General features: G+C 48.0%; 1 protein-coding gene and 1 pseudogene across 6 annotated transcripts in view; both read left to right on the forward strand.

The window, feature by feature from the left end:
- Positions 1-4,862, forward strand: part of LOC136004448 (uncharacterized) — a 70,272-nt pseudogene extending 65,410 nt beyond the window's left edge.
- Positions 1-27,785, forward strand: part of LOC136004380 (ankyrin repeat domain-containing protein 11-like) — a 203,188-nt gene that overhangs the window by 111,440 nt on the left and 63,963 nt on the right. The window lies entirely within an intron of this gene.

Here is a 27,785-nt window from a genome sequence, read left to right on the forward strand (position 1 = left end):
TTTAAAATGGCTTTCGTTGTCATAGGGAAGTGTGGGAATCGCCGGGAGATGAGCTCATCAGATGATGACCAACAAGTCTCGTTTATTGCTAAGCAGATGGATACTTATATACCTTGCTTGCATGTTTATAGTTTGGTTACAGAGAGATCATTGGCTTACAGCTTTTACATGTTACAAGATCATTGGTTTGTAGCTTCTACATGTTACAAGATCATTGGTTTGTAGCTTCTACATTTTTGCAGCTACACCGTGCACCCCCCCACCATCCTCCTTCTCATGCACTTATCACTTAGTGGCCTTGGCTGTGATTGGTCATAGTATGTTGCTGTTTGCTGGTGTCCTTCATTTCCTCATTATCTGGTGTGAGAGGTTTGCACCATGTTCTACACAGATGTCTTGTTTCAGCTCGTTGATGGGAACGTGACCTTTTGACCTTTTTCGACAAGCCAATCCTCCACAATTCCCCCTTTTTCTTTATAAAGGAATAAGGACTGAGTCAGGAGTCGTTGTAAACAAGCAGAACAACATTGCAAAGCATAACAAAGTAACAAACCCCTATAATTATGAGACCTATAACAGCGAAGCAGCTTGTAAAGCAAACGTATATGCAGCTCTATGAAGTGAAACTTCTAAAATCAGCTAAATATTTCTGAAGCGCTATAAGCGGGTTGCATAAAAGATAATTTGACAGACTATACAAAAAGTTTTTGTTTCAGCTAACTCTGGCGAAGATGCCTTATAGACTGACAACCACCACAATATAATTCTACTGTAGGGTCACACTGATGACAAAACTACAGAGTTATCGAAGCACTTGTTGTATCACCAATCTCAGTTGTACCACTGTATGCCTGTGGCCGTGGACCGGATCTAGGAGGGCGACCGTGCTCAACGAAAGCTCTGTGTTGATTAAGGAGTTAAGTTCTTCTATTAGTGGCTGTAGCGCTCGGCACAAGCAACGCTCCTCCCGGGCCTGCGAGTCAGGGTCCATACACTAGCTCGGAGATGCCGTCACTGGAGCTTTTGCAGCAGCCAGTCTTAGTCACTTGGATGGTACCCACAAGGGTCCTGCAGGAGCAGAAACACAGGCGTAACCATGGCCCAGATATATTACTTCTGCCGGTCCCTGCCACAAATCTATATTAGGATCTCGATAGTACGCCTTAAAAGAAGGCTTTATCTTCTGTTTGTACAAAGTGCTTAATAACCGCTGGAGTTTGTTCATCACCAAAGATGCATAAATAATTTAACGTAATTTCACCCATATAATCAGCATCGATGACACCTGGAACAATGAATAATCCTTTCAAGGCAGATGATGATCTCCCCAGTAGCAAGGCTAGTCTCATAGATTCTTTTAACAATTCTGGACCTAGCTGGACTTGAGCCTCCTTAGTGGAAAACTGTCCAGTTCCCATCAGGCGTTGTAATTGCAGCCCAATCAGGGGGTCTCCCTGGCCTCGCTGAACTGCAACTGCCTCTTGACAGGTTTTCTGCCAATACATGTTCCATAACAACAACTGCGAAGGGGTGAGGATCAATTTCACAATACTTTTAATATAACAGCAAATCTGTTCCCCAAATATATGACAACATCTGCCTAGTGGGTTCAAATGGAATGCCTGTAGAAATAACAGTTTGCCTTAACTGAGATAGCAATTTCCAATTTAAGGGAGACATTTCAGCATTTACTGCCTGACCTTGAGTGTTAATCTGGTACTTAACAGGAAAGGGGAGAATCTTTTCCTGCAACGCCTGCAAACAATCAAAATCATTGTTTGACAGAGCCTCTCTCTGAATAGATTTCCAATCTATCACCTAGATTCGCATTTGTCTATCTGTGCTCTGCAACTGTACCTTCCTTTCTTCTCTCCCCCCCCCCCCTTTTTTTTTTTTTTTTTTTTTTTTAAGTTGTTCACCCTGCTTTGCACTGCTACGAACAGCAGCCTGCTCGAACAGCAGCCTGCTCGGCTACAAACAGCAGCCTGCTCGGCAGCAGCTACAGCTGCCTGCCTGCTTCAGCAGCAGCCATAAATACCTGTCAGCAACCACACTTTTGCATTAACCCTTTCTTGCCTGAAATGTTAAACCGCTACCTGTTAAAAACTTTTACATGAACATGATAACAAAAAAAAAAAAACAAAACATAGAACACCATCTGCTCTCATCACACACACACACATACGTATGCATATGGGATCCCACAAGCACATTTCACACAACTACAGTATTTGAAACACAAAATCCAGACAATCATTACTCCCACTACACAGTTCCACGTACAGAACGTGGCATAAGGACTCTGTGAAGACTATCAGGAAACCAGCTCCAACAAGCATCATCCCAGTGTGAGGTGGCAGGCTCAGCCCTAGCTAGCGTCCCCACAGAGGCTCTGCCTCCCTCACATCGCATGAGGCTTGGGCTTTTATACTGACCAAAATGCACACTCATTCTGACACAGGTGGCCAGCCTATGTCAGAAGAAGTGGCCAGCAATATCTATAAAGGTTTCCAAGCATCAATAGAATCATAGACATATTTGCTAACTTCTAGTACATGAGTATCACAGAGAGACTGTATCAAATGAGTTGTATATGGGACCCCAAGTCTACGGTCCGTCACAGTCCGCCACAGTCCTCCCAATACCCCTGATAAGGGCATACGAGAGACCTTCTCACCGCGGGTCTTGATCCAGCACATACATCACAGGGAAAGCACACAATACATCTGCATCCCCCACCCATCTCGCTTCTCCCTTTACAGCTGCCCATTTTTCATGAGGATCTGGGGGATATAAATTAGGCTTCTTTTCTGGCTCCATGTCAAAAGGATCATCCAGGTCAGCATCAGAATTAACAGGCATCAGAACTTCAGGAGCAGTAACAGCAGCCTGATGAGCACGCACAGGCTCTTTCTTGGGGTCAATAGGGTCCGGGTCAAAAAGACTGTCTTCATCTCTGTCCTCAGTCTTTGCAGACGCGGCGGCAACTGGCAGAGGCTCAGGGGTGTCCAGGGGTGGGGGGAAGCAGTGTGGGGGGCTACTTGTGTCATCACGCGGGTCCCCCTCGCATTCTGTCCTCGGTTTCCCTGTAGTCTTCGGCAAGCGGCAGGGCAGTGCACAGCAGATTGGCATTGAGGACACCAGACTGCTCCGGCGGGGCAGTTTCGCTGGAGGTGGCCCTGCTGGCCGCATCGGAAACAGCAGACTCTCAGAGCTTTTTGCTGGTACTGGTTGGCTGGGCGAGCAGAGAGGAGCGAGGGCTGCGAACACTTGGTTTTGGGATGTTTCTGCTTGTGCTTTCGATCCCTCTCCTAATTCTTTGATGGCATTCACTAACATAGCCTGATTACCGGTAGGGACTTGCGTGGCACGTTCTAATAACTCCTCAACACTCCAATTCCCTGGCAGTGTCACTATAAGATTTCGAACAACGCTGTTTCCGTCTTGCAAGACACACTGCTTTAAGGTAGCTCCTTGCATATATTCCAGCACCCCAGCTGATTTTATGGCTGCGGCTACTCTGTCTACAAAGGAACCTAGTGACTCGTCCCGGCCCTGCCTCAGGGACATATAGGAGGGCAACCCACCAGGGGCCTTAATTCGATCTATGGTGCGCCGGGCCGTGGCCATTGTCTCCCTGATTTTATCAGGCCCTAAGAGGGCCTGCGCCTCTGTACGTAGAAAAGGACCCAACCCCATCAGCTCGGGGATAGTCAGCCCGTATAAAGGATTCCCGGGGTGGCGTCGTTCGGCCACTGATTCTTGGCAAAATGCTTGCCAGTATGCGTTAAATAACAACTGCTGATGTGGGGTTAATATGAGGCGGGTGAGACTCTTGACATCATTGGGGAGTAACAGCCCCCCCCCCCCCCGATATAATCCAACATTTGTTTAGTGGGCTCCCCCTGAATACCACATTCGCTCACTGTCGCTCGCAGCTGTGACAGCAGTTTCCAATCTAAGGGTGTAATACTAGCTGTAAGGCCACCCTGAGGCCCCTGCTGACAGGTCACCGGGAATACCTGTAACATATCAGCGGCAGCATTGAGATCCCCCTCCTGGGCAGCCTGTGCGGCTATCTTTTTCCATATACGTTCACGATCAATACCCATGCCCCTGTTGCCAATTTGCAGGTTTCCCTCCTCCACCAGCTCACTCACGTCCCCAGATTCTACGTCCCCGGGGGGCAGCTTTTCAGCCGGACCCGGGGAAGCAAGGACCGAGGAGGAGGGAGAGCCGGTGGGCGGTTTATAAACTGTATTGGTGAGGGGTGGCAAGGGCCACGGGTCTCCCGCCCCCCCTCCCTGAGGTGTTAGAGCAGACCGCGCCGAGCCACTCGGCACAGCGCTGATCTAACGAGTTAGCAACTCCCCGCCAGGTTTTTCCCAAATGCTTTGCCGTTTTATCACCGTCAAGGGTGGCTGCCCACAGCTTATCTCCTAGTTTCTGCCACTCGTCACTGTCAAAGATCGTATTCGGGTCGAGGAAACAACCTTTTGCTACTCCATAAGCTATCACTCCCGCTAATTCCTTCTTTAACTCCTTCTCCTTAATACCACGCTTTTCTAAAAAGCAATTTAATAAATTCAGGGCAGCTTGCTTCTCCATACCCCCTTTTAAGGTACTCGCGCTCCGTTGCCCTACGAGGCTTCGGCTGCTCCTCCTCCTTGGTGCAACGCTGCCGATGCAGCCACTGCAAGTCCGGCGGCGCCCAGATCCCATCTATATGGTGGTCCTTTCGCGCGATGCGCCGCTTTGACCCTCCGGGGCAAGATCGGAGCCAAGTGCCACTTTTTCACGGCCGTGGTGTCGGTACCCTCCGCTCCGTGTTCAAATCACGTCGGGGTCACCATTTGTCGTGAAAGGAAGACTTGGACGACTCAATATGAGTTAACAGCAAGCTTCGTTTATCGGGCTTCTACCTTCGGTTAATATAACAGTGAATATGCAAATACTAGGCACTTGATTGGTTCTGGCACAAATAAGGCATTGTGTAAGCTCTATATTTTTGCAGCTACACCGTGCACCCCCCCCACCATCCTCCTTCTCATGCACTTATCACTTAGTGGCCTTGGCTGTGATTGGTCATAGTATGTTGCTGTTTGCCGGTGTCCTTCAGTTCCTCATTATCTGGCGTGAGAGGTTTGCACCATGTTCTACACAGATGTCTTGTTTCAGCTCGTTGATGGGAACGTGACCTTTTGACCTTTTTCGACAAGCCAATCCTCCACAGGAAAGTCCCATTGTCAAGCCAAAAATTACTAGTCCAGTTAGGGCTAGTCTTGGTGGAGCATTTACTCAGATACTTCTTTCTTTCTATTGTTACAGACTCGTCAAGCTTAATGTCCCTTGACTACAAAGTAGAACTGAATTTACTTGCTTACAATGGATTATATTTCATCCTATACTTCTCTATTTCACTATTGAGCCCGTTTCTCCCCTCTCCTTTCTCTCCCTTCCAGCATGCCAGCTTGACATGGAAGGCACTGCAAAGGTTTCTTTAGCCGGCCAGGTCACATCCTGCACAACAGACCTCAAATATGGGTCCCAACCAGTGGAGGAAAACAAGAAGTATATTGTCCTCATGTCTTAAGCTGATGGCTAGTTGAGGGACTCTCTATGGGGACAGTTAAAGATCATAATGAGGTACCAAACATGAGAGAACTCAGAATATGCCCCATTCACGCTGTCTGCTCACCAGCACAGGTTCCTCCTCCACATTGGTATCTGATGCTGCTTGAACTCTTCTTCACCAAGGGCATGAGACAGGCAGCACATCCTCAGAGCAGGTTCATGTTCACAGTTTCTGTGTGTCAGTGATAAAGCCCATCAGCCCATTGTTTATTTTCTTATTTACAGATAATTCTCCTAAATTGAGGTTATTACTTGTTGGCTTTAAGCACTGGGTTGTAGGTTGGAGCAGGTCTCATGCAGTGTGGGGTTCTCTGCAGGTTTTTCTCCAGGTTTTTTTAAATTAAATTTGAAGCAGGATTTCTGTTAAACCCTTGTGTCGTGGTTTAAACCCAACCACAAACCTCGTTCACTCACTCCCCCCCCCTTCTTGCCCTCCCCCTACACCCGGAGGGACGGAGAGGATAATTGAAAAGAATGCAACTCCCACGGGTTGAGATAAGAATGGTTTAGTAACTAAGGTATAACACAAACCACTACTGCTACCACCAATAATAATAATAATAATAATGGTAAAGGAAATGACAAGGGAAGAGAATACAACACCTCAACACCAGCCGACCGATAACTTGCCCAGCCCCACCTGACCGAGCACCGACCGATACCTCATCCAACCCTCCAGTCCTCCCAGCCCTTCCAGGTCACTCCCCGTTACATCCTGGGCATGACGTGCTGTGGTATGGAATACCTCTTTGGTCAGTTTGGGTCAGGTGTCCTGTCTCTGCTTCCTCCCGGCTTCCCCTCCTCCCTGGCAGAGCATGAGGCTCAGAAAGTCCTTGGCCAGACCAAACATTTGAGCAGCAACTAAAAACATCGGCATTATCAGCACTATTCCCAGGCCGAAAGTCAAAACACAGCTCTGTACTAGCTCCTAAGAAGGAGAAAAATGGCTGCTACTGCTGAACCCAGGACACCTTGTTTCTGAGAAATTTCTGAATCTGAGAGTAGCCTGCAGTAGAACAATCACCAGTTGTACTGGTAGGTGTGTAATTACACAGGTTTAAACTGTGAGAAGATGTGGATATGTTTATGGGTTTTTTTTCCCCCACTCATCTAGTACACAGTAAGTTTCTTAGGTAGTAAAAAACATTTTGTTCCTGGGAGTTCACTGTTCTACCACTGATTATTTTTTCCTCTTTCCCTTTTTTAAAGGATACTGGCTAGGGTTTGACTCAGTTTGGCTGTCATCACACCCTGAAACAGTGCAAACCTTCACCTAACATAGCTACCTAATATTTTTATTCCATAGGCTGTGCAAAAATAGCCACTCAGAGCAAACAGCTGTGTGTTAGTAGCAGTGCAGTGTGTGGTTTTGCAAGGACCAGCAGAGCATGCATGCTTTCCACCCAAGCTGCTCTTTCAGCTGCATGCCTGCTGACAGGCACTGCTGGGGCTGCCTGCCAGCCAGCCATGGGCTGACTCTGAAGGCGAGAGCTTGAGCTCAGTAAAATTAGAAAAGAGCTTTTTCCCCCCCCCTTTTAAATGGTGCATTGAGACATGTTATTGCAGTGCGAGTAGCTGACCTGCCTGCTGTTCCTCATGGCATTGCCCATGCAGGTACATGGGAGTGTGTTGTGCTTCATCCCCGCAGCAGTCCTCGGCTCAGTGATGAGCTAAAGGGTAAAAAGAGGATTGAAGCAGCAAGGTGGATGGGGAAGAGTGCCAGGTACATGTGGTGTAGGAATTAACAACCAACTCCTCTGGGAAAAGGAGACGGTAGCTGGGCAGTAGGTTGCAGACATGGAGCTGAGTAGGTTTTGAAACCCAGGAGGTGAGTTTTATGGGCTGGCTTTGGGAGCAAGGGGCCTGGGCATGGGAAGCACCATCCTGTCCCTCTAGTTTGGACCCCAGTGAGGGCGGATGGCTGTGGTAGAGCTGAGAAAGAAGCTTCCAGGATCATTCCTTGCTCTTCTGGCTGGTTCAGGTCTGCTTCATGGACACTCCTGGAGGCTGTTGGTCTGCAGTGGCCATAGAAAAACTAAAGAAGCAGCAAACAGCTGAGGTCTTGTCTTGGTAGAGCAGCCCTGCAGAGAAGGATTTCGAGGTGTTGCTTGATGAGAAACTGAACATGAACTGGCTTCAGTGTGCGCTCACAGCCCAGAAACCATGTGCTGGGCTGTATCAAAAGGAGCATGACCAGCAGGTCAAAGGAGGTGATCCTGCCCCTCTACTCTGCTCTTGTGAGACCTCACCTGGAGTATTGTGTGCAGTTCTGGTGTCCTCAACATAAAAAGGACATGGATCTATTGGAGCAAGTCCAGAGGAGGGCTACAAGGATGATCAGGGGAGTGGAGCACCTCCCATACAAAGGCTGAGAAAGCTGGGGCTGTTCAGCCTGGAGAAGAGAAGGCTGCATGGAGAACTCATAGCAGCCTTCCAGTATCTGAAGGGGGCCTATAGGGATGCTGGGGAGGGACTCTTCATCAGGAACTGTAGTGACAGGACAAGGGGTAATGGGTTAAAACTTAAACAGGGGAAGTTTATATTGGATATAAGGAAGAAGTTATTTACTGTGAGGGTGGTGAGGCACTGGAATAGGTTGCCCAAAGAAGTGGTAAATGCTTCTTCATCCCTGGTGGTGTTCAAGGCCGGGTTGGACAGAGCCTTGGGCAACATAGAATAGAATCATAGAATAGTTAGGGTTGGAAAGGACCTCAAGATCATCTAGTTCCAACCCCCCTGCTATGGGCAGGGACACCTCACACTAAACCATCCCAAACAAGGCTTCATCCAACCTGGCCTTGAACACCGCCAGGGATGGAGCACTCGCAACCTCCCTGGGCAACCCATTCCAGTTTCTCACCACCCTAACAGGAAAGAATTTCCTCCTTATATCCAATCTAAACTTCCCCTGTTTAAGTTTTAACCCATTACCCCTTGTCCTGTCACTACAGTCCCTGACGAAGAGTCCCTCCCCAGCATCCCTATAGGCCCCCTTCAGGTACTGGAAGGCTGCTATGAGGTCTCCACGCAGCCTTCTCTTCTCCAGGCTGAACAGCCCCAACTTCCTCAGCCTGTCTTCATGCGGGAGGTGCTCCAGTCCCCTGATCATCCTCGTGACAGTCCTCTGGACTTGTTCCAAGAGTTCCATGTCCTTTCTATGTTGAGGACACCAGAACTGCACACAATGCTCCAGGTGAGGTCTCACAAGAGCAGAGTAGAGGGGCAGGATCACCTCTTTCGACCTGCTGGTCATGCTCCTTTTGACGCAGCCCAGGATATGGTTGGCTTTCTGGGCTGCGAGCACACACTGCTGGCTCATGTTCATTTTCTCATCGACCAGCACCCCCAAGTCCTTCTCTGCAGGGCCACTCTGAATCTCTTCTTTGCCCAATCTGTAGCTGTGCCTGGGATTGCTCCAACCCAGGTGTAGGACCTTGCACTTGTCATGGTTGAACTTCATAAGGTTGGTATCAGCCCACCTCTCAAGCGTGTCAAGGTCCCTTTGGATGGCATCCCTTCCCTCCAGCATATCAACCGGACCACACAGCTTGGTGTCATCGGCAAACTTGCTGAGGGCACACTCAGTCCAACTGTCCATAACATGGTCTAGTGTGAGGCATCCCTGCCCATGGCAGGGGGGTTGGAACTAGATGATCTTACAGTCCTTTTCAAGCTTAATTATTCTATGATTCTATGAAATAAATGAACCAGCAAACCAACTCGTAATTTCAGAATGGCGCTGTGTGTTCTGCTGTCATGGAGCAGTCTGGTTTCTGCCCTGCTCTGAAGGAGCACAGGCGTTCCTTGACTGGGAGAGGTCCACACTTGCCAGTGCTGCTGAGCCAGCATGTTTCTGGCATCAGCAGAAAGAAGGAAGTGTTGCACAGGTGGCCCTATTTCTGGAAGAGTCTTCTGTCTTGCTTTCAGTTCCAGCTTTTTTGAAGAGTGCTGTGCTCTCTTCTGTCATCATCTTGAACCTGCTCCTGTGTTGGAGCATCGAATAGCTCCCATGGATCCCAGCCTGCTGGCATGCATCTTCCATGTAGTGAGTACAATTGGGGATTTGTATGTGTGTGGAGCAAGCAGCCACATACACCCTCCTGAAGATCACAGCTTTTATTCTGGGAATCCAAATATAGTTCCATGTGATTAAGTGCTCATGAAGAAATCAAGTAATCCATACTTGGGACAAGTCCAGGGCTTAGAGTTCTTTATAGCGTTTCTCCCTGGCTCTGCAGTGTGTGCTGTGCTGAAAACATTTGGGGAGTCAAGGTCTTTGCTTCTGATAGTTTAATTTGGACAATAAGTATCACTTAATAGTAGTGTTTTATTACATTTGTTTCACTCTTCTAAGAATCCTGACACATTCAAGCTCCTGCCTTTTGGATGCTAATGGACTTCTGCTGAGATTTTGTTTCTGTTATTGCATAGCACCAGGACTCCCACACGCAGGAGCTCAGTATGAAGAATGCTCTGCCCTAAGACAGTGCCACCATTCACAGGCCCTGATACAATGGAGGTGGAACAGTTCTAATGGGAAATAGTATGCAAAGCCCTATCTTAATCAATGTTTTTTGGGTGTCTGCGTTGCACTTTCCACTCCTGCGGACTGCCGAGTTGTTCCTTCTGGACTGGCCTGCGGGTTTCAGTGCTAAAAAAACATGGTTCTGAATCAGTTTAGAGAAAGCAAGAAAAAAATTTCCAGTTCACATCTTTAGCAACAGTGGAGCATCTGCAGGAAGTGTGGTAGGTGGAGACCAGTTCTATATGATGTCCATGGCTATTTCTGCCTGTCTTTTTCAAGGTAAAACCCAGTACAGATAACAGTTGGTCCTTTCCTTTTCGATCCTGCCCATGCATCTAGTTGAAGATGTCCCTGCTCATTGTAGGGGAGTTGGAAGTAGATGAGCTTCAATGGTCCTTTCCAACTCAAACCAGTCTGTGATTCTGTGATCTGTGTGGAACTGCTGGAGCATCAGGACAGCGCAGTGGTGTTATGTGCAGTATTGCTCTTCTTCCTAAGAGCAGCAAGTAAAAATTATCCTGAAGCAAATGATTTTTGCAAACTTTCATATATTATTTTAGTCCATGCATGTTAGCACTTGTTACTAACCATCACAAACATCTTAGCAGCTACCAGACAGATGTTTTGTTTGATGGAGTGGTAACGGCAGAGTTTTGTCCCAGCCTGTAGATTAAAATGGCTTTGAAATGCACTTCTGGTAAAAGACTTGTGTCATGCAAAATGTAAGAATCATAGAATCACAGAATAGTTTGGGTTGGAAGAGACCTTCCAAGGACATCTGCAATGAGCAGGGACATCTTGAATTACATCAGGTCCAGAACCACATCCACCTTGCCCTTGAATGTCTCCAGGGATGGTGCATCTACTCACCTGCACAAATCCAAGGAGGCTTCAACATAAACATTCACAGAATCACAGAATCACAGAATCCCAAGGGTTGGAAGGGACCTCAAAAGATCATCTAGTCCAACCCCCCCACAAGAGCAGGGTAACCTACAGTACATCACACAGGAACTTGTCCAGGCGGGCCTTGAATATCTCCAGTGTAGGAGACTCCACAACCCCCCTGGGCAACCTGTTCCAGTGCTCTATCACTCTTACAGTAAAGAAGTTCTTCCTGATGTTAACGTGGAACTTCCTATGCTCCAGTTTACACCCATTGCCCCTTGTCCTATCACTGGATATCACTGAAAAAAGCCTAGCTCCATCATCCTGACACCCACCCTTTACATATTTGTAAACATTGATGAGGTCACCCCTCAGTCTCCTCTTCTCCAAGCTAAAGAGACCCAGCTCCCTCAGCCTCTCCTCATAAGGGAGATGTTCCACTCCCTTAATCATCTTTGTGGCTCTGCGCTGGACTCCTTCAAGCAATTCCCTGTCCTTCTTGAACAGAGGGGCCCAGAACTGGATGCAATATTCCAGATGCGGCCTCACCAAGGCTGAGTAGAGGGGGAGGAGAACCTCTCTTGACCTACTAACCACACCCTTTCTAATGCACCCCAAGATGCCATTTGCCTTCTTGGCCGCAAGAGCACATTGCTGGCTCATGGTCATCCTCCTATCCACCAGGACCCCCAGGTCCCTTTCCCCTTCGCTACTTTCCAGCAGGTCAACCCCCAACCTGTACTGGTACATGGGGTTGTTCTTCCCCAGATGCAAGACTCTACACTTGCCCTTGTTAAATTTCATCAAGTTTCTCCCCGCCCAACTCTCCAGCCTGTCCAGGTCTCGCTGAATGGCAGCACAGCCTTCTGGTGTGTCAGCCACTCCTCCCAGTTTTGTGTCATCAGCGAACTTGCTGAGGGTGCACTCAGTTCCCTCATCCAGGTCATTGATGAAAATATTAAACAGCACCGGTCCCAGCACCGACCCCTGAGGAACTCCACTAGTCACAGACCTCCAGCTAGATTCTGCGCCATTGACCACAACTCTCTGCCTTCTTCCTTTCAACCAGTTCTCGATCCACCTCACTACTTGATCGTCAAGCCCACACTTCCTTAGCTTATCTATGAGGATGCTGTGGGAGACAGTATCAAATGCCTTACTGAAATCAAGAAAAACTACATCTACCGCTCTACCATCATCCCTCCACCTAGTCACTTCCTCATAGAAGGCTATAAGGTTGGTAAACATTAGAACCAACTGTCATGGTTTAAGCCCAGCAGGCAACCCAGAACCACACAGACGCTCGCTCACTCCCCCCCTCCTTCCTCCCCCTGCTCCTGGAGGGATGGGGAGGAGAATCAAAAGAATATAACTCCCACAGGTTGAGATAAGAACAGTCCAGTAACTGAGGTATAACAAAAAACCACTACTGCTACCACCAATAATAATAATGATAATGGAAATAACAAGGGAAGAGAATATAAACTATTACCACCTGCTGACTGATACCCAGCCTGACCTGAGCAGTGATCTAGCCCTTCCGGGTAACTGCCCCCAGTTTATATCCTAGGCATGATGTGCTGTGGTATGGAATACATTTGGCTAGTTTGGGTCAGGTGTCCTGACTCTGCTTCCTCTTGACTTCCCCTCCTCCCTGGCAGAGCATGAGACTCAGAAAGTCCTTAGACAGAGTAAACATTACTGAGCAACAACTAAACACATCGGTGTTATCAGTGTTGTTCCCAGGCTGTGAAAGTCAAAACCACAGCAGTGTACCAGCTACTAAGAAGGAGAAAAATGACTGCTACTGCTGAACCTAGGACAGTAGGTGTAAGAAAAGCTAGGGTTGGACATGTGTGATATCATTCCTTAGTGCATGGACCAATCTGTATAAAGCTGTTCAGTTCATCCAGTCCATGATGTTGGTCTCCATCTCTTGTAACAGTCTTTCAGAGCCTGAGAGACAGTGTGCAGTGTTTGATTGTTGCCTGCTAATGACACCGCAGAGCTTGTATGGTTTTGTCAGAGTTCATTCTTTGTTGGAATGATGGTCAGAGGGAAGTCAGGGCCAGTTGCTGGTGACCTGAAGATATCTAGTTGGTGGGCTATAAAAATGCTACATAGCAGGCAACAGCATAAAGTTGAGTTCATTGGATGTTTTCCGCTAAAATCAAATCCCCTTGCTGAGGTGAGTAGCTCGAGAGAGGACGCCTTTAACACCGGAGCAGGGGAGAGATCAGCGTCCAGGAGCCTCAACTCAGAGTGGCAAGAGCCACCGAGGGAGCCTCAAGTCCTCGATAGGACCTGCCCAGGAGCCGGCAGCTCTGCTGACGCGAGGAGCTGACTCACAGGGGGCTGAGCCAGGAGCAGCAGCACCAACTCTGAGTGGTTAAAAGCCTGCCCCAGGGAGCGGGACCTACCAGGAGCGTGGCAAACAGAGCGGGACGCGGCAGTTTGCGTGGCAGTTCGCGTGGGCAGGCGAGTGGGATGATGAGCACCCGTCGTATGACCAGGGCCCAGTCTGGGAGCTCTGAGCTGGCTGCCCCCGTGGTGGCCAGCATAGGCACCCAGACAGAGCCGGTGACAGGGGAGGCTGCAGTGCAGAGCTTGGAGTGTAATGGGTGCCTGCACTGGTCTTGTGAGGGAAAGGTGCACGATGGGCAGGGCTGCACTCGGTGCTCCCTGGTGGAGGTCCTCCTGCAGCAGGTGGCTGAGCTGCGGAATGCTCTTAGCGGGCTTCAAGATGCCAGGGAAGCTGAGAGGAAGCAGGACTGCTTGCTCCAGCCCCATACTGTGCAGGGGCCTCAAGCTTCCCCTCCAGCTCATGAAGGAAAGAAGGAGGCCACCAACCCAGGAAGTTGGGAATTAGTGACAAAGAAAAATAACAAAAGTAGGAGGAAAAGGACAATTAAAGGCAAGGGGCTTCCTCCTAAATCTGTTGTCCCCACCCAAAACGATTTAGCTGTCCTGCAGGAGACTAACCAGGAAACACACTTGCACCACAAACAGCCGGATTATGCACAGGTTAAGATCTCTACTAACACTACAAAGAAAAAGCAGCAGGTCGTACTAATAGGGGACTCCACTTTGAAAGGGGCGGAAGCACTCATCTGTCTGCCTGACCCCATCTCGAGGGAGGTGTGCTGCCTACCAGGGGCACGGATCAGGGATGTTACAGAGAGGCTGGCTGCTCTAGTAAGTTCCACGGACTATTACCCGCTCCTGGTGATCCATGTGGGTGCTAGGGATATAGATAGTAGTAGACTGGGGACCATAAAGAAAGACTACAGAGCCCTGGGAGAGGTGGTTAGGGGCTCCGGTGCTCAGATAGTCTTTTTGTCAATTCTCCAGGACACAGGGGAGGACCAAGAAAAAGCTAGGAGGATTGGCCAGGTCAATAGATGGTTAAAAGGGTGGTGTCATAGTCAGGGTTTTGGGTGTCTTGAACATGGGACTGAAGTTCGTAGGCCAGGTCTACTGGGGGCTGGTGGACCTACTCTGGTAAAGAAGGGAAAGAACAGTTTTGGTAGGAGGCTTGCCAGACTGGTCAGGGAGGCTTTAAACTAGATGTGTTGGGGGAGGGGGGCATCATTCCATCCCAACACACCCAGTCAGTTGCCAGAAACAATAATAAATGCTCAGATCAATGTACATATATTCCAGCTGCTCCAGCCAACGAGCCGGCTTCAATTGGAGCACGTCTCGGATGCCTCTATACAAATGCCTGTAGCATGGGGAACAAACAAGAGGAATTAGAGATGTGTGCACATCTATGGGGGTATGATATAATAGGCATCACAGAAACATGGTGGGATGGCTCCTATGACTGGAGTGTTAGAATGGAAGGTTACAGGCTCTTTAGAAAAGACAGGCCTAGCAGAAGGGGAGGGGGAGTTGCTATTTATGTTAGGGATAGGCTGGAGATTATGGAACTCTGTCTGGGGACAGGTGAGCAGTTTACAGAGAGTTTGTGGGTCAGGGTTAAAGGGAAAACAGCTGTGGGAGACATTACTGTGGGAATCTATTACAGGCCTCCTGATCAAGGAGAACCTGTGGATGAAGCACTCTACAGACAGATAGGAAAAGCCTCACGCTCACAGGCCCTTGTTCTCATGGGGGATTTCAACCACCCTGACATCTGTTGGAACGATGGCAGTGCATGGCACAAGTAATCCAGGAGGTTCCTTGATTGTGTGGAAGACAACTTCCTTTTGCAAGTAATAGAGCTGACAAGGAGAGCTGCCATGCTTGACCTTGTGCTCACCAACAGGGAAGGGCTTGTTGAGAATGTGGTACTCCAGGGCAGCCTTGGATGCAGTGATCACGAGATGGTCGAATTTGAGATCCCCAGGAGAGTGAGAAGAGAGTGTAGCAAGCTCACTGCCCTGGACTTCAAAAGAGCAGACTGGCCTCTTCAGGAGCCTGCTTAGTAAGGTTCCATGGGATATAGCCTTGGAGGGCAGGGGGGCCCAAGACTGTTGGTTGATATTCAAGGATCACCTGCTACAAGCTCAGGAGTGCTGCATCCCAACTAGAAGGAAGTGCAGCAGAAGGGCCAGGAGACCTCCTTGGATGGATAAGGAGCTGCTGAGGAAAATTCCAAGGAAAAAAGAGGCTTATAAAAAATGGAAGCAAGGACAGGCGGCCAGGGTAGAGTACAGGGATGTTGTCCGGGAAGCTAGGGACCAGGTTAGGAAGGCTAAGGCCCAGTTAGAATTAAACCTAGCCAGGGATGTTAAGGATAATAGGAAGGGATTCTACAGGTACATAGCAAACAAAAAACAGACTAGGGACAACGTAGGCCCCCTGAGGAAGCTCTCGGGAGAAATGGCTACACAGGATTTGGAGAAGGCTGAGGTTCTGAATGACTTCTTTGCCTCGGTCTTCACTGGCAAAGGCTCTGACTGCACCACCCAGGTCTTAGAAGGTAGACACAGGGACTGTGAGAATGAAGACCTTGGGCCCACTGTAGGAGAGGATCTGGTTCGAGACCATCTTCAAAATCTGAACGCGCACAAGTCCGTGGGACCTGATGAAATCCATCCGCGGGTCCTGAAGGAGCTGGTGAATGAAGTTGCTAAGCCACTGGCCATCATATTTGAAAAATGGCAGTCAGGTGTAGTTCCCAACGACTGGAAAAAGGGAAATATGACCCCCATTTTCAAGAAGGGGAAAATGGAAGACCTGGGGAATTACAGACCAGTCAGTCTCACATCCATGCCTGGCAAAATCTTGGAGCACATTCTCCTGGACAGCATGCTAAGGCACATGAAAAACAACAAGGTGCTTGGTGACAGCTAGCATGGTTTCACTAAAGGGAAATCCTGCCTGACCAATTTGGTGGCCTTCTATGATGGGGCTACGGAACTGATGGGCAGGGGTAAAGCAGTTGATGTCATCTACCTGGACTTGTGCAAAGTGTTTGACACTGTCCCACACCACATCCTTGTCTATAAATTGGAGAGATATCAATTTGATGGATGGACCACTCAGTGGATAAAGAACTGGCTGGATGGCCGCACACAGAGTTGTGGTCAATGGCTCCATGTACGGCTGGAGACCATAAGGCTGGCTGATGACAGCCTTATGAAGTTCAACCATGACAATGCAAAGTCCTACACCTGGGTTAGAGCAATACCAGGCAAAGCTACAGACTGGGCAAAGAAGAGATTCAGAGCGGCCCTGCAGGGAAGGACTTGTGGGTGCTGGTCGATGAGAAAATGAACATGAGCCGGCAGTGTGCCCTCGCAGCCCAGAAAGGTAACCGTATCCTGGGCGTCATCAAAAGGAGTGTGACCAGCAGGTCGAAGGAGGTGATCCTGCCCCTCTACTCTGCTCTTGTGAGACCTCACCTGGAGTATTGTGTGCAGTTCTGGTGTCCTCAACATAGAAAGGACATGGAACTCTTGGAACAAGTCCAGAGGAGTGTCACAAGGATGATCAGGGGACTGGAGCACCTTCCGTATGAAGATAGGCTGAGGAAGTTGGGGCTGTTCAGCCTGGAGAAGAGAAGGCTGCGTGGAGACCTAATAGCAGCCTTCCAGTACCTGAAGGGGGCCTATAGGGATGCTGGGGAGGGACTCTTTGTCAGGGACTGTAGTGACAGGACAAGGGGTAACGGGTTCAAACTTAAACAGGGGAAGTTTAGATTTGATATAAGGAGGAAATTCTTTCCTGTTAGGGTGGTGAAACACTGGAATGGGTTGCCCAGGGAGGTTGTGAGTGCTCCATCCCTGGCGGTGTTCAAGGCCAGGTTGGATGAAGCCTTGTGTGGGATGGTTTAGTGTGAGGTGTCCCTGCCTGCGGCAGGGGGGGTTGGAACTAGATGATCTTGAGGTCCTATCCTACCCTAACTATTCTATGATTCTATACATCGGACTTCCCTGTCTTCCCACATTAACCACTGAGTTTATCTGTGTCCCTGAGCAAAAGCAATCCCACGAGTGGGTTTGCCTTTACCTGAAGCAGGAATAACCCTGACTGTCTTCCCCAGAAAATTCTTTATGTGCACCACAGGAACTTTGTCCCCCTCTGCAGGGCGTAAAAGTCCTGATTGGGCTGGGCCAGCCCTTTTGGCAGATCCTCTGGTGTTGACCAACCAGGTGGCTTTTGGTAAATGTGTATCCCAGTGTTAGAAAGTCCCACCACCCATCGCTCTCAGTGTAGTTTTTAACAGCCCATTGTACCGTTTGATTTTCACAGAGTCTGGTACATGGTAGGGGATGTGATATACCCACTCAATGCCATGCTCTTTGGCCCAAGTGTCTATAAGTTTGTTCCGGAAATGGGTCCCACTGTCTGACTCAGTTCTCTCTGGGGTGCTGTGTCACCACAAAATCTGTTTCTCAAGGCCGAGGATAGTGTTGCGGGCAGTGGTGTGGGGCACCGCATATGTTTCCACCATCTGGTGGTTGCTTCCACCATGGTAAGCACATGGTGCTTGCCTTGGCAGGTTGGTGGGAGTCTGATATAATTAATCTGGCAGGCTTCCCCATATTTATATTTGAGCCATCGTCCTCCATACCAAAGAGGCTTTAACCGTTTGGCTTGCTTAATTGCAGCACGTTTCACATTCGTGAATAACCTGGGCAATAGTGTCCATTGTTAAGTCCACCCCTCGATCACGAACCCATCTGTATGTTGCATCTCTGCCCTGATCACCAGAAGTGTCATGGGCCCACCGGGCCAAAAATAATTCACCCTTATGTTGCCAATCTAAGTCCATCTGAGCCACTTCAGTCTTAGGAGCTTTATCCACTTGTTGGTTGTTCTGGTGTTCCTCAGTGGCCTGACTCTTGGGTACATGAGCATCAACGTGTCTTACCTTCACCACCAAGTTCTGCACTGGGGCAGCGATATCTTGCCACAGTGCAGCAGCCCAGATGGGTTTACCTCTTCACTGCCATTTGCTCTGTTTCCATTGCTGCAATCACCTCCACAGGGCATTTGCCACTATCCATGAGTCAGTATAAAGTTCTGGCCACTTTTCTCCTTCAGCAATGTCCAGGGCCAGCTGGATTGCTTTCATCTCTGCAAACTGACTCGATTCACCCTCTCCTTCAGTGTGGGAATCGCCGGGAGACGAGCTCATCAGATGATGACCAACAAGTCTCGTTTATTGCTAAGCAGATGGACACTTATATACTTTGCATACAGAGATCATTGGCTCATAGCTTTTACATATTACAAGATCATTGGTTTATAGCTTCTACATTTTTGCAGCTACACCGTGCACCCCCCTACCATCCTCCTTCTCATGCACTTATCACTTAGTGGCCTTGGCTGTGATTGGTCATAGTTTGTTGCTGTTTGCTGGTGTCCTTCATTTCCTCATTATCTGGCGTGAGAGGTTTGCACCATGTTCTACACAGATGTCTTGTTTCAGCTCGTTGATGGGAACGTGACCTTTTGACCTTTTTCGACAAGCCAATCCTCCACAATTCCCCCTTTTTCTTTATAGAGGAATAAGGACTGAGTCAGGAGTCGTTGTAAACAAGCAGAACAACATTGCAAAGCATAACAAAGTAACAAACCCCCTATAATTATGAGACCTATAACAGTGAAGCAGCTTGTAAAGCAAACGTATATGCAGCTCTATGAAGTGAAACTTCTAAAATCAGCTAAATATTTCTGAAGCGCTATAAGCGGGTTACATAAAAGATAATTTGACAGACTATACAAAAAGTCTTTGTTTCAGCTAACTCTGGCGAAGATGCCTTATAAACTGACAACCACCACAGTATAATTCTATTGTAGGGTCACACTGATGACAAAAACTACAGAGTTATCGAAGCACTTGTATCACCAATCTCAGTTGTACCAGTATATGCCTGTGGCCGTGGACCGGATCTAGGAGGGCGACCGTGCTGAACGAAAGCTCTGTGTTGATTAAGGAGTTAAGTTCTTCTATTAGTGGCTGTAGCGCTCGGCGCAAGCAACGCTCCTCCCGGGTCTGCGAGTCAGGGTCCATACACTAGCTCGGAGACGCCGTCACTGGAGCTTTTGCAGCAGCCGGTCTTAGTCACTTGGATGGTACCCACAAGGGTCCTGCAGGAGCAGAAACACAGGCGTAACCACGGCCCAGATATATTACTTCTGCCGGTCCCTGCCACAAATCTGTATTAGGATCTCGATAGTACGCCTTAAAAGAAGGCTTTATCTTCTGTTTGTACAAAGTGCTTAATAACCGCTGGAGTTTGTTCATCACCAAAGATGCATAAATAATTTAACGTAATTTCACCCATATAATCAGCATTGATGACACCTGGAACAATGAATAGTCCTTTCAAGGCAGATGATGATCTCCCCAGTAGCAAGGCTAGTCTCATAGATTCTTTTAACAATTCTGGACCTAGCTGGACTTGAGCCTCCTTAGTGGAAAACTGTCCAGTTCCCATCAGGCGTTGTAATTGCAGCCCAATCAGGGGGTCTCCCTGGCCTCGCTGAACTGCAACTGCCTCTTGACAGGCTTTCTGCCAATACATGTTCCATAACAACAACTGCAAAGGGGTGAGGATTAATTTCACAATACTTTTAATATAACAGCAAATCTGTTCCCCAAATATATGACAACATCTGCCTAGTGGGTTCAAACGGAATGCCTGTAGAAATAACAGTTTGCCTTAACTGAGATAGCAATTTCAATTTAAGGGAGACATTTCAGCATTTACTGCCTGACCTTGAGCGTTAATCTGGTACTTAACAAGAAAGGCAAGAATCTTTTCCTGCAACAATCAAAATCATTGTTTGACAGAGCCTCTCTCTGAATAGAATTCCAATCTATCACCTGGATTCGCATTTGTCTACCTGTGCTCTGCAACTTTACCTTTTTTCCTTTTCTCCCCCCCCCCCTTCCCCCCCCTCCCTTTTTTTTTTTTTTTTTTTTTTTTCAAAAGTTGTTCACTCTGCTTTGCACTGCTACAAACAGCAGCCTGCTCGGCAGCAGCTACAGCTGCCTGCCTGCTTCAGCAGCAGCCATAAATACCTGCCAGCAACCGCACTTTTGCATTAACCCTTTCTTGCCTGAAATGTTAAACTACTACCTGTTAAAAACTTTTACATGAACATGAGAACAAAAAAAAATACATAGAACACCATCTGCTCTCATCACACACACACACACACATACATATGCATATGGGATCCCACAAGCACATTTCACACAACTACAATGTTTGAAACACAAAATCCAGACAATCATTACTCGCACTACACAGTTCCACGTACAGAACGTGGCATAAGGACTCTGTGAAGACTATCAGGAAACCAGCTCCAACAAGCATCATCGCAGTGTGAGGTGGCAGGCTCAGCCCTCGCGAGCATCCCCGCAGAGGCTCTGTCTCCCTCACATCACATGAGGGTTGGGCTTTTATACTGACCAAAATGCACACTCATTCTGACACAGGTGGCCAGCCTATGTCAGAAGAAGTGGCCAGCAATATCTATAAAGGTTTCCAAGCATCAATAAGATCATAGACATATTTGCTAACTTCTAGTACATGAGTATCACAGACAGACTGTATCAAATGAGTTGTATATGGGACCCCAAGTCCACAGACCACCACAGTCCACCACAGTCCTCTCGATACCCCTGATAAGGGCATACGAGAGACCTTTCCACCGCAGGTCTTGATCCAGCACATACATCACAGGGAATGCGCACAATACATCTGCATCCCCCACCCATCTCGCTTCTCCCTTTACAACTGTCCATTTATCATGAGGATCTGGGGGATATAAATTAGGCTTCTTTTCTGGCTCCATGTCAAAAGGATCATCCAGGTCAGCATCAGAATTAACAGGCGTCAGAACTTCAGGAGCAGCAACAGCAGCCTGATGAGCACGCACAGGCTCTTTCTTGGGGTCAATAGGGTCTGGGTCAAAAGAGTGTTTTCATCTCTGTCTTCCTTAATTTCTGTAGGGATCTTTTGAGGTTGTGAAGTTACAAGTGTTATTTTTACAGAGGTTGCCAGGTCCAAGCCGAGGCTTCCGCTGGTTGCGGGTTGCAAGGGGGTGGAATCATCTGAGCTACAGCGGCAATTTGTTTCTGCATGTGGCCATTGGTGTACGCGCTCCTGTTGCAGTTTCCCGAACCTCGCCGACACATAGAGGTGTTATGTGAGTTGTTTCGGCATTTCTGACACCACACTCCTGAGACAGTGCATTCTCGGCGGAGATGTCCCATTCCTCCACATCGATAACAGCGTAGAGGGCCGCGGTTACACTGGCCAAGTGCGGCTGACGCTTGAAGGGGTGCAAGAGCGGCTCACACCTGAGTCTGTGAAGCCATAGCTTGTTCCTGAATTCCCTCAGCTACCTGTTTTATGGCATCTACTACCATAGCTTGCGGCCCTGTTGTTTGTGAGGCCATTCTTTCTAATGCTTCCTCTATAGTCCAATTAGCTCCCAAAGTAAGAATAACATTTCGGGTAATGGGGTTGCAGTTTTGTAAAGCACATTGTTTTAACAAGGCTCCCTTCATGTAGTCTGGGACGCCTGGTTTTTCAATAGCTGCAGCAGCTCTGTCTATAAAGGACCCAAATGATTCGTCTCGTCCTTGCTTGATAGCCATATATGAAGGCACACCTCCTGGGTCCTTAACTTGGTTAATAGCTTGCCGTACTAAATTCATAGCTGCTCTACACTTATCAGGTCCTAATAAAGCTTGTGCCTCGGTTCTAAAAAACGGTCCTGTACCCATTAACTCATCCAGGGTTACCCCGTAAAGGGGATCCCCAGGTTGTCTTTGTATAGCTACGAATCCATGAGCCAGATTTTGCCAATGAGCATTAAAAAGCAACTGCTGATGTTGTGAGAATATAAGCTTAGCAATACTCTTGCAATCAGATGGTAGCAAGATATGAGCAGTCCAGATATAATCTAACATCTGCTTTACCGGCTCACTGGTGACTCCAAATTGACTGGCCGTCGCTCGTAATTGTGATAACAGTTTCCAATCTAAAGGGGTAACAGTTGCCATCAAACCACCCTGGTGTTGCTGAAAAGTCACCGGGCATGCCAACGAGGTCGCCACCTCATCGTCCCCCTTTTCAAGGCTGTCCTTAGCCACCGCTGCCCAAGCCTCCCTTCTTTCTTTAGCTATGGCCTCCACTTTCTGCCCCAGGGATAGGCTCATTGCTTGAAAGACGGTTAACAGAGGGCTTTTCTGGTTTTAGAGTCGTAGTGGTGGGGGGAGCTGTTGGTTCCGAAACTGAGGGGCTCGCTCCGGTGTCATCTGCATTTTGTGGAGATGGCAACATTACTTGTGAAAAAGCAGATGGCATTGGAATGGAGGAAGGCCAGTCAATTTCATAACTTCTGTTTTTTGCCTGAGCCGTGAGTGCCTGCTCGGCAGCTTTCTTTTCTGCCTGATATTGTAAAAGTTCATTATGTACCACCCGCCATAATTTACCTAACTTTGACTTTAACATCTCTAAAATAGTTCTCCAAATGACCAACAAATGTTTCACAGTGTCACTGCCTTCCGTGGCTGCGTTCTTCGGAGCTTTCCCGATCCCTGCTGTCTTCCCAGCCTTTTGTTTTAACAGGGTATTATATATAGCTTGCCAAATCTTATCTCCAAATTTTTGCCATTCTGCTAATTCATGGACAGTGTGAGGGTTAACAAAACATCCCTTAGACTGTCCATAAGCTAACAGTCCCTGCAGGTCTTTCTGCAGGTCGATCCCTTTAACCTGCCGCTTTTGTAAGAAGGCAGTAAATAAATCATACGCCGCTTGCCTTTCCATACCTTAGCACGCTTGTTGCAGCCCCTTCAGGTTTCGGCGGCGCGTATCGGCCGGGCTCGTCTATACGGTCACCCAGGGTCCGGCGCTTAAAATCTTGAGATCTTGGCGCTTTGACCGTCCTGTGGCTGCGATCAGGACCCGAGCAGAACTTACGTCGTCCCACCGTGGTGTTCGAGGGATCACGTCGGGGTCACCATTTGTGGGAATCGCCGGGAGACGAGCTCATCAGATGATGACCAACAAGTCTCGTTTATTGCTAAGCAGATGGACACTTATATACTTTGCATACAGAGATCATTGGCTCATAGCTTTTACATGTTACAAGATCATTGGTTTATAGCTTCTACATTTTTGCAGCTACACCATGCACCTTCACACCATCCTCCTTCTCATGCACTAATCACATAGTGGCCTTAGCTGTGATTGGTCATAGTTTGTTGCTGTTTGCCGGTGTCCTTCATTTCCTCATTATCTGGCGTGAGAGGTTTGCACCATCTTCTACACAGATGTCTTGTTTCAGCTCGTTGATGGGAACGTGTCCTTTTGACCTTTTTCGACAAGCCAATCCTCCACACTTCAGCAGTTAGTAGAACTTGTCATAGGGGACTCCATACAGCTGCCTTCCATCTCTGATGCTTTCCCACAATATGGCAGGACCCATCAGTAAACAAGGCATAGTGCTTTTCACTTTCTGACAATTTATTATATGGTGGGTCCTCTTCAGCATGCATCATCTCCTCTGGTGACATTCCAAAATCTTTGTTCTTTGGCCAGTTCATGATGACTTTTAGAATTCCTGGACGACTCGATTTCCTTTTCGAGCTCATTGTGTACTTAGTGCAGCCAACTTACTCCATATAGCATCAGTTGCATGATGTGTAGAGGAGATCCTACCTTTGAACATCCAGCCCAGCACAGGCAACTGGGATGCCAGGAGGAGCTGTGCTTCAGTACCAATCACTTTCCAGCAGCTCGAACCCAATCATGGGCTGCAGGTACCTCAGTTTCAATGGCGGTATAGCTGGCCTCAGATCCTCTGTATCTCCGACTCCAAAAGCCAGGGGTTCGACCTCAGGTATCCCCTGGAGCTTTCTGCCAGAGGCTGCGGGTAGGACCATTCTCCCCAGCTGCAGTGTAGATCACATTTTTTACATCTCATCCAGTCCGGACTGGTCCAAGGGCGACTGCATGAACTGTCTCTCATTTCATTTGCTCAAAGGCTTGTTGTTGCTTAGGGCCCCATTTAAAATCATTCTTCTTCCAGGTCACATGATAGAGAGGGCTTACAATCATACTGTTATTTGGGATGTGCATTCTCCAGAACCCCACAACACCCAAGAAAGCTTGTGTTTCTTTCTTATTAGTTGGTGGAGACATTGCTGTTATCTTGTTGATCACATCTGTGGGGATCTGGTGATGTCCATCCTGCCATTTTATTCCCAAAAATTGAATCTCCTGTGCAGGTCCCTTGACCTTACTCCATTTTATGGCAAAACCGGCTTTCAGCAGAATTTTCATTTCTTTTCCTCTCTTTCTCAAATACTTCTTTTGCTGTATCACCCCACACGATAATGTCATCAGTGTATTGTAAGTGTTCTGGAGCTTGCCCCTGTTCCAGTGCAGTGTGGATCAGTCCATGGCAGATAGTAGAGCTGTGTTTCCTCCCCTGGGGCAGTCAGTTCCAAGTGTACTGGATGCCCCTCCAAGTAAAAGCAAACTGTGGCCTGCAGTCTGCTGCCAAAGGAATTGAGAACAGTGCATTGGCAACGTCAATTGTGGCATCCCACTTGCCTGCCTTTGACTCCAGTTCAGACCGAAGGACTAACGTGTCTGGTACAGCAGCACTCAGTGGTGGTGTGATTTCATTCAGGCCACGATAGTCTACTGTTAGTCTCCACTCTCTGTGATCCCGCAGTTGAAACCATAGAGTGGCCTGTGGTGTGTACATCCTGTATCTTCTCTCTCGAGCAGTTGGACACCTTTGTTACTAGCTGTGACATGGGTTTGTACACGTGGGGAGCTGGATAGATAGTCTCTCCATTTTTTGAACTCCTGGGACGGTTTTTCTACTGCTGAAATGATGGAAAGTGTGAGATTGTGTCCTTGGTTCAGCAGTAGCAGTTATTTTTCTCCTTATTGTTAGCTGGTGCAGCACTGTGTTTTGACTTTTCTGCCTGGGAACAGTGTTGATAATGCCGATGTTTTTAGTTGCTGCTCAAATGTTTGGTCTGGCCAAGGACTTTCTGAGACTCATGCTCTGCCAGGGAGGAGGGGGAGGTCGGGAGGAAGCAGAGACAGGACACCTGACCCAAACTGACCAAAGAGGTATTCCATACCACAGCACGTCATGCCCAGGATGTAACGGGGAGTTACCAGGAAGGGCTAGAGGGACTGCAGGGTTGGATGAGGTATCGGTCAGTGCTCGGCTGGGGGGAGTGGGGCGAGTTTTTGGTCGGCTGATGTTGAGGTGTTGTGTTCTTTCCTCTTGTTATTTCCTTTATCATTATTATTATTGGTGGTAGCAGTAGTGATTTGTGTTATACCTTAGTTACTAAACTGTTCTTATCTCAACCCATGGGAGTTGCATTCTTTTTGATTTTCCTCTCCGTCCTTCCGGGAGCAGGGGGAGGGCAAGAACGGGGGGAGTGAGAGAGTGACTGTGTGGTTTATGGATGACTTTTGTTTAAACCACGACACATTGTCTTAAAACTCTTGGAGGTGACAAATCAGTTCATCCACTGTTGGTGGTGCTACCTCATGCCAGGTCATTGATGCTAATGCGTGGAAATGTGATGATGGTGTACTCCCTGTAAATTTCCGCCACATGGATTGTGTACATTCGACTTCATCTGGATCTATGAATGCATTCCTGGCATCCGGCCTGCTATAGGTCATCTCTAGAGTGGCTGATTCCCTCAGAGACTGGATACCTTTCTCTGTCGTAGTCCAGATGGCTGAACGACTCATAACATTGTCCTTGTATGGAAACCTTTCCTTCACAGCTGCCAAGAGCCAGCTCCAAAGGCTGAGGTACCGTTTCTCTTTTGCAATTGCTTTGTCAATTCCCCCTTCCCTAGCAAGTGATCCCAGCTGCTTGGCCTACCTGCCTTCTAGTTCACGAGCTTTGGCCCCATTGTCCCAGCATCAGAGCAACCAGGTGAGGATATGTTCCCCTGGTTAATGGGTAAAATCTTTTCGCATATTCTGTAGCTTGGTTGAGGTCTGGTGTCCAGAAGTCACCTCTTCTTCCTCTGATTCACGTAATAGTAACTCCAGATCAGATGCTGTCTTGTGTCGTAAGTGCATTGTTTCTTCATCTTTTTTCACTATGCAGCTTGCTTTTTGTGCCTCTCTTTTGCTTTTCCGTACAGGGTCAACCAGTATTGGCACAAATTGGTCCTCTGGTTTAGCTGCAGTGATTATCACTGTGGTTGGAGTGCCTGTACAATCTTTTGTCGGCATTGGTGCAGCCACTGTGTTTAGGGTTTGAGTAGCACCATGTTTTGGTTTGAGTAACACCAGGAGCTGCACAGTCTGTTGCTGTGGAGGCTTGTGTAGCTGCTGTACTTCTCCCTAGGGTTGGTGGAGCTTCTTTATTTGGAGTTGGAGTAGCTGCCCTGTTTCTTGCTTTGCCATCAGATCCAGAGACATTTTTTTCCCTTTGAAGGTGCTGGATAGTGTTGAACAGGGCTCTCTAAGCATAGGCCAAGCCCCAGCACTTTGCAAGATATGTCTCTCTCTGGTATAACCAGGATGACAACACACCTCATTTAAGTGTTTTACTAATTTTTCTGTATTTTGCACTTGTCCAGTGGTGAAGTTCCAAAGCACTGGAGGGGCCCACTGGCCTAGATACATGCCCATACTATCCCACACACCCTGCCACTCATGATTGTCCAGCCTCAGGGAAAATCTCTTGCTCCTCCTATGTCGTCGTCTAACCCTAGACAAGACCCAAACCTGACTCTGCTTGACTTTTGAGATCAGATGAAATGGTCGTGGGTAAAACACACTCTATATGTGTGCCAACATGGTTATCCCCATCACAATCAGCAGGCAGGACTTAAGGGTAGCCAAAGGCCATTCAAAACCTTCAGAACTCTCAAATGATGCTGTAAATAGTCTGGTGGGGGGGCTGGGAACGTAAGGGAATGTCTCCTTCATAGGTTGACCACCCGAGGAGGGGAAAAAAGATATGTAATTGCTAAACATTTCTGTTATGTACCTCCCAAAGTATAGAGGTGGTGACCACACTGAGAACACAAGCCAGATCAGTTTCATGATCAATGATTCTATTGTATTCCAAGTCATTGCCATAAAGTGCAGTGAAACAAGAACCTTAGCCCAGGCCCCCCAGCCGATAAACACTAACACAGGAAATACCAGCTGTAAGTAAGGTACGACATGCTGAAACTCCGAAATCAAGAGCAAGAACTTTGAGAGCCAATAAATCAGCATTGTGCCAAGTGACTATTAATCTAAAACAATAA

This window comes from Lathamus discolor, chromosome W, assembly GCF_037157495.1.
Source record: "Lathamus discolor isolate bLatDis1 chromosome W, bLatDis1.hap1, whole genome shotgun sequence".
In the NCBI taxonomy this organism is placed as follows: domain Eukaryota; kingdom Metazoa; phylum Chordata; class Aves; order Psittaciformes; family Psittacidae; genus Lathamus; species Lathamus discolor.